Genomic DNA, 8,206 nt, shown 5'->3' on the forward strand with positions numbered 1-8,206 from the left:
GGGAGAAAACTTGTTCATTTAGCCTCTAATGTGATATTTAGCACAAGAAGCAATGGGCTTAACTGCACAGGGAGATTTAGGCTGGACATAGGAAAAGTTCCTAACTGTCAGGGAGTTAACACGTGGAATATTTGCCTGGAGGTTGTGGAATCTTCCATCTCTGGAGATATTTTTTAAGGTAGCGTTAGATAATTGTTAACAGGGCATGGTCTAGACAGTATTTGATCCTGCCATGAGGACAGGGGACTGGACTCGATGACCTCTCGAGGTCCCTTCCAGTCCTAGAGTCTATGAATCTATGAATCATGGGCTGCAGGGCCCTGTCTCTCGGAGGGGGGAAAATTAGAACTATCTATATATATAACAGTGGTTGGAAGGATGTTCTTACACAGCAGCGTGCATAAGTAATTCTGTTATCTCTGGCTGTTTAGGAGACTCTCTCATCCTAGGACATGTTGACCTGGCTTCAGTTATTCATGGCTTCATCACCTCTCAGCGGGACTATAGCAATGTAATATATCCAGGCATGAAGCCTTCAGTGCCTAGGAAATGCCAGCTGGTACACTGCTGTGCGTTTCCTGAGTGACACAGGCTACTCTGAGCATGTCGTACCTGTCCTCTACTCTCTACATTGACTTCCCAATGAACTTTAAATTAACTTCAAGTTCTCGGTCTTTGTCTTCAAGGTGCTCCATGGCCTGGACCCAGAGTATCTACAAGACAGCCTAAAGCTCTGGGATGAAGAGCCCGGTTGACAGCTATGCTCCCCTGGCACAATGGAACTCTCTATAGCAAGGGTAAAACTTGTCTAGAATTAGGGCCAGTGTAAGACTGTGGAATGGACTCCCCCAGAAACGGAGGGCCATCACAAACCTCACCACCTTCTGCCTCAAGTGTATGGCATATTTTTTTGATGTTGCCTTCTCTAACTTAAACGCATATCAACAGCCTACCAAAACAAGATCTTTCACTGCATATGCTTCTCTCCGTGGGGAGACGATGAGAGAACAAACGTGTGACAGATGTTAGTCGCATTGCTTAATGCACTAATGGAAGGCATTCAATTCTAAAGTGATGAGCGTGGTATAAGAACCTATATGGAACAGAACAGAAAAACATTTTCTGAAGGATTAGTACAGGGAATTCCACCAAGAAGGTTATGTCAGATGAACCTCAGAACTGTCCAGACCCAAGGAGCTCACACTTTTTTCTGAATGATGCCATAACATGTGGCTTCACCCTGAAAAGTAACTATATAGAAATGGCACCTTATTGCCCAACAGAACTGCTCCCTGTGTATATTCAGTCGCAGTCACTTGTTGCAGTGATTACAATAAGTTTGTGCTGCTTTTCACTCCTCTTTGATATGTAGAGCACATGAGCTATGAGAAAGGGGGCTGAATTGCATTCCATCTTGGGCATCATTAAGAGAATGAGAGTTTAGTTTCACAACTTATCAAGAATTAGTTTCAAGGCCAATCACTTAATCCTGAAGAACTCCACTGGAGACCACAGAGATGTATCAGTGTCAATGCATCACAATTTGAAGATAATGGGGTTGCACAGGTGAAACTGAACCCCTAGTTTGGCCTGCAGAACCTTCATTACAAGTGGTGAGGAAGAAAGAAACTGGGCTGGATCTCAGAGACCCAGATGAGTTTATTGCAGGGAATGCAGCTAGAAAAAGCATCCTTTTGCTTATATACCAAGAGCATTCGATGGAGAATCACTGAGAGAGAATAAACATGGAGACTCACAATGTCAGTTTTACACAGTCACTTTTCATAGAGGAACCATAAAAGTTACATGAATTCTCTTTGGTTCAACCAGATGAGCTATCATGCCCTCGGTCAGGGATATGAAAAATGAATATCATGGTCATCAAAACTGCTCTCCAATCCTTTTTGTACATAAATCCAGTTACAAATAGCTTGCCACTGACAGAATACCACAACATGCTCAAAATCCACACATTCCGTACAGAGTTACAACAGCGCCTGTCCCTCAACATTACTCCCATTACACTTGGTCTTTCCCCCCTTAACTAGTGTGGTTGCTTTTTTTAAGCATATCACTGACACAGCTGTCCCAGATGCAAGCCCATTGGCATTCCATCTGATATCTTAAAATGACAACAAACAAACATTTGAGTGATTTCCATGCCAAACATAACAAGTCAGCTCCAAATATACGCTAATATTTGGGAAGGCGAATTCGGAGGTGGGGAGGAGGAGCTGAACAGCACAAAAGGTCAAAAAGCATTTTTTATGTCAGCTGGGGAGTTATGAAAAATTGTTAAGTGCTGAACCCTGTGCATAATGCCGGCCAATTTTTGTGGCCTTACAAAACTAGGGAAATGACCTATGAGCAAAATGGCAATATAATAATAGAGATAATAAACAAGATAATGAAAACATGTAATTCAGCACAATAAAGAAATGTCATTATGACCTGCTTTTTACTGTTGGCCACCATTCAATAACTGGTAATTCAGCCATGAAGGAACTTATTGCTACGTATCTGTGATCTGTCAGAAACAGTTTTCAATTGAAACATAAAGTTACTGCTGTTCTTTGATCTACTGTTGTGCATGGGACTTTATATTCTGTTTGTGCACAGAGAACTCCTAACTGGAAAAGTTTGTACTTTTTAGCACATGGACCTTAAAGTCTCTGTGTTATAGAACACTGGATCATTTATAATATTAATCACCCCCTTTTTATACTTTCATCCTTTAAGTGGACTCCGATCTGCAACGCAGACGTTATGTAAATTGTATGTGATATCTTTAAAAAAATGAGGCAATATTAAGTGCTGGGTCACTCAAGTGAGAAAATCGAGTCAACCTGGAAAATCTCGTTAGCTTTTGGCCCAAGGTCTGGAAAATTATTTTTGTAACTATAAAAATTACAGGATGCATTTTTATGTTTTTAAAAGTTCATCTTTCTTGCAGTATTTTGAAGTATTTCTCCTTCTGTCAGTCACAGGATGTTCTGTTTATGGATGAAATTCAAAGTACCATCTGACACCATACAACACAGACCAATTAACTATCAAATCACCTTGCAGGTCTATCTAGAAGCTGATGTATTTATGCTTTAGAGGCTTAGGAAAGCTCAGATCTTTGTTTCTGGTTCAAGTTTTTGAGGCTATCCTTGCCACCATGAGAGGTAGAAACATAACTTTTTTAAATGAAAATTTAGATTATGGCACTCTATTCTGTGACAACGGATCTGGGATAAGGATTTGGCCCACTATATGCATGCAGCCTGAGTGCCTCTCTAGTTGGCTGATCTCACTTCCTTCTGGCCTAATAATTCCTACATAAATATTCAGTGGATTTATGTGCAAAAGACAGAAAAAGAGATGCACATATTTATGACTGCAGCCCACTGTGAAGCAATCATTTTGAATTACCATGTCTGTAGATGAATACAATAAGCCATTGTTTTTCATTTACCATTTGGTTTGTTCCATGCAAGAGGAATTAAAAAAGATAAAGGAAATACAAAGACGGATCCCAGATGCAGCTGTAAAGCAGGATTTGTCAATTGGTGTGTTAAAAGTATCAGGCTGGCCACCATTCCTAAGGCTTTGCATTCCAGCTTTTTAATTGTATCGTATTTTCTGCTTTTAATTAAATATTGAACAGATGACTTCGTTATTTGGGACGTGATCAAAAAACATATAGCTACTACTCATCGCTACTCTATGGTTGCCAGACTTAGCTGTATGCATTTACTTATTTGAACAACCAGGACATATGGAACAAGAAGGCAAGTTGAATAAGAGCTCGTTTCTATTTTACTTTTAAGCAACAGAAGAATAATAGCAGAACAGGTATAAAATATGGATCATTTTCAAGTAACGCAGATTAGCTTTAAAGAAGTCTGATTATAAATAAATGCAAGTTAGGGAGATCCAGATTAGTTGTGGTCATTGAATCCAGTCCATCTCAGTGGGAGTTTTCTCAGAGTAAGGACTGCTGGATTTACTCCATGAAAGGGACCACAGCACTTTTCAGCTAACTCCAGCGTCCTGCCCAAATTCTGGTTTGTGCAATTAAATTTTGCCCACATACATATACATAATATTTTTCACTTCTTCCCTGAAACTGATAAAAATCTCCCACGCAGTTTTAAAATATGCCTGTATTCCAGCGAAGGCCAAATTGATTCCTGATTTAATGTTTGTAAAGCAGATCCAGTGAGATAAAAGCTTTTTATTACAAACAATAATGTATTCGTTGATTATTATTATATATCATTATTATTATTCTAAATAATATGGATTTCAGAAGATGGCATTGTCATGAGTACAACATGTGTATTTGTAATAGTGTCATGAGAAAACAAGCACCTTCATAATAGCTTTGTAAGAAGAGAAGAAAAAGATTCTATAATTTGAAGTTTAAATCATAATATGCATTGTATACTCACACGTATAGTAATCTGGACTAGTGCTTTTTTAATGCAGGCAGTGTGATTTACTGCACGTTCTTTCCTAAATTCCAGGCAAATTCATTTCATGCATGACTTGCAAAGCAAAACTTGCATCATATTCCTGGGGCACCCAACATCTGTGTCACAGAGGGCCACAGTGACAACTTGGTAGGAGAGGCACATCATTTGGATGTAAAGTTACATACATTTTCAAATAAATACATTATTTTCTTGTAATTGAATTTTATATGGTAAAGGAATAGAAATGGCATATTGCTGAGCTAAATAAAAACTGCTGCTAAAGTTTATTCACTCTGCTCACACCCTCCAGTTACAGGGAGGGTGCATCCAGATACCACATCACAGGATTGTGCTTTGCCCTCGGCCAGGATTATGTATTCCTCTAATACTTACTGACAAAAAACTTTATTGAGCAGCTAGGGTTCCCAGTGGTATCTCGTGCCCTTCCAGACTGCCAAGTTTAGCAAAACTCAAACCTCTGAAAACCAGGAAACAAAGAGTTAAGATATACATCAAATGCAGCCTTAACTCTGCCCGCCCTAGAGTTGGCAATATCCACCCCCAGGCACTCCAGCTATATTCATTGTGTTACGCAGAGCTGAACTGAACGGTGGAGAAACCTGGCAGAGTTGTGACTGTGATATGAGGCAATCTGGGCAGCCCTGCCCCTGGTGAAGGGAGGGATAGTCTAAGTCCCTCTGCCTGCCCCTCACTTTGTGTGTGTGATGAAAGGAAACAGGTGCATGTGTACCCTGAGGGATGAGTTTGCATCACTGCAGCACTGAGCTGTGTAGCATGCATCAGTAGCAGTGCCCTGGCATCTTTTTCTCTTGCGGATTGTCAGCAGTGAGGTGGGGTATGAAAGTGGTGTGTGGGTGTTATGATGAGTAACATTAACCTAACTGACTCATCTTCCCTCTACTTTATCAATGCTAACTGATGAATCCGTGCTGGTGCTCTGCCACAGTAATCCCCGAGGTGGAAAGTAGCAACATGCCCAGCAGTCACCTCATATATCTCTGTAGATCACATGTAATTTATTATCTTCCAGAAAATAGTTAGATCCTCTTCCAAACTAGCTGTACAGATTAGCATGGCACACTTCCCAAAAGTAAAATAACCAAACACCATTAATAGAGGTGGCTAGTAGCTATGTGTCTACCAATTATTCTCAGATTTCTGCCAAAAGTAGGGTCTGAATTTACTGTGTATAGATGTAGCTCAGGTTCAATGACCACAGCAGGTCCCTTTGATCCACCAAGCTACTGTGTCTTCAAGCCTTCTTGCCTAAACTTGCCACACATGCGGATTTCAATCTCTGTGTCATGTGAATGTCTGGCACATACCATTCTAGACAGTCAAACTCTTCCCTCAGTAACATTTCAATATTGCCTACCCAAAGGGGCAGTGGGTACCATGCACTAGCTGAGATAAGTGTCAAGTGACTATGATCAGTTTGAGGACAATCAGAGCCACAGTACAGCTCCAGGTGTGGAGGGGGCGGGGCGGGGGGGGGAGATGATAAGAACCTTACAATTTTGTAAAATGCTGATTTTTTTCAATTGCTGTATCTTGGGAACCCCTTGCTCAAATGACCCTAAATTTGGACCACTAACACTACCCAGCATATCCATGAGGTATGGCAAAATTCAAGACAATCTGAGAAGGCATGCGGATTTTAGAGCACTTAGGAATGTTGTACCTGAAACAGAAAGTACCTCTCAACCTTAACTATAGAAGAGTTGATGCTCTGCCTTAATACTTAATTATTTGTGAAAATTCACATGCAGGATTCAAGTCTGAAAACAACAGGCTAACTTGAGAGTAGGGGTTACCTTGTGAGTATGAGCAAATGTTTGCATTACAGAAGGTAAAGGTGTAACCAGGTTTTCAACACAGTGTGTTGGTTTCAAATGTCTAATAAATCCACCTGCAAGGCCCCAGCAGTGAAACAACTAATTAAATGCCAATCTTTCTTTCTGCTATTTCAGATTACAGTAGTATGGTTGCCAGATACTCTAAAATCTGAAGAACAGCTCTGCGTAAGCTCAAAATCTTGTCTTTTTCTCCAGCAGAAACTGGTTCAATAAAAGATATTACCTCATCCACCTTGTTTATCTAATATCCAGGGACAAACACAGCTACATACACTGCCAAAAGATATTAAAAAAGCATTCGGAATGCCTTTTCAAAAATGCATTTTTTCACAAATACTATTACTTTTACATTGACTTAGACAGTGAATAAACACTTGCTATATTTCAGAGCCAAACGAAATGCAGAGACATACTGGGAAAGTCAGGTGCTTTCTCACATCCAATAGCAAACACCTTTGCTCACAATCTTGGACATATGTTTAATAGTATATATTAATTAGTGTTATTATTTACTTTATTGTCTTTTACAATGCATAAAGTGGCTAGATACTTTATAGAATATAAAAGACAAGGTCTCTGCTCCAAAGACCTTACAATCTAAGTTGTAGGCATGACATAACAAGTGAACGCAAGAAACAAAAAGGAGCATCTTCAGCAGAATTTTCACTTTTGATTTTGAAAATTGAATTAGTTATTTATTTATTTTTACCGGAAAGCAAATATTTTTACTGAAAATTTTTTGGTTTCAGGTTTTTTGTCAAGACACCCCAGAAAATTTCAAGCAAAATGAAAATTTTTCCATGAAAATATTCATTTTTGCCAAAAAAATGTTTTGATTAAAAACAATTAGACCAGTTGCAGCATAAAGGATACCTACAAGAGGGCTGAATATGAGCAACCTTAATTCTGGCATTTCCTGACTTTTGAGTGTTTGACTTTGTGACTTTAATATTATTTTAATGTATTTTCCTGTAGTTTCTATTTTAAAACTGAAAACCAGATATTCCATCATGGCAATCCATATTGCTTTCCACAGATCATAAGTAGAACTAGAACCTTTAGATCCACAGCACAGACTTTAGGCACTTGAGCTAAAGGAATAAGCAACTGGAGTAACAGGGTGTCATCCTTTGTGTGCATCAAACACTAGTGGGAGATTAGATGCACATTTTGCCAGTGGATTGCACAGATATTTGCTCACAGCAGAAAAATGCTGAGACTTGGGCATCTTAGGTTCTATTGTAGGCTCTGCAGGGAGAATACTATGGTGGGCACAGAGCCTTTTGCCCTTGTCCCCTGCACCCTGATAGAGCCAAGGGCAAAAGTTATCAGCAAGTCTTTGTCCCAGTCTGCCCCCATCTTTCCTCAGATTCATGTCCCAGTCCCTCCCCACTCCAGCTCATCAGCCCAGTCCTCCACCAGCTCCCAGTTCCCCCATTCTTTTGACTCCTTGTCTCAGTCTGCCCCACAACTCTTCGTTTCAATCTCTTATTCACCTTTCCAGCCATGCTCTCTTCTCTGGGCTCAGTTCCCATTTCTAGGGTCACAGTGGCCCTTGGTTGGCAGGAGAAGTAATTGCACAGACAGGTTTCAGAGCAGCAGCCGTGTTAGTCTGTATTTGCAAAAAGAACAGGAGTACTTGTGGCACCTCAGAGACTAACAAATTTATTTCAGCATGAGCTTTCGTGAGCTACAGCTCACTTCTTCGGATGCATAGAATGGAACACACAGACAGGAGATATTTATACATACTGTTTAGACTCTTCCTGTTGATATGCATAATTCCACCTTTTCATGTTCTCTGTATGTATAAACATCTCCTGTCTGTGTGTTCCATTCTATGCATCCGAAGAAGTGAGCTGTAGC

The 8,206-nt window shown here is 40.0% G+C and overlaps 1 protein-coding gene across 2 annotated transcripts in view; it reads right to left on the reverse strand.

Annotated features, from left to right (window-relative positions):
• The window catches only part of GLIS1 (GLIS family zinc finger 1), a 290,603-nt gene that overhangs the window by 89,110 nt on the left and 193,287 nt on the right, over positions 1-8,206 (reverse strand). The gene's annotated exons all lie outside the window — the stretch shown is intronic.

This window comes from Chelonoidis abingdonii, chromosome 7 (assembly GCF_003597395.2).
Source record: "Chelonoidis abingdonii isolate Lonesome George chromosome 7, CheloAbing_2.0, whole genome shotgun sequence".
NCBI lineage: Eukaryota > Metazoa > Chordata > Testudines > Testudinidae > Chelonoidis > Chelonoidis abingdonii.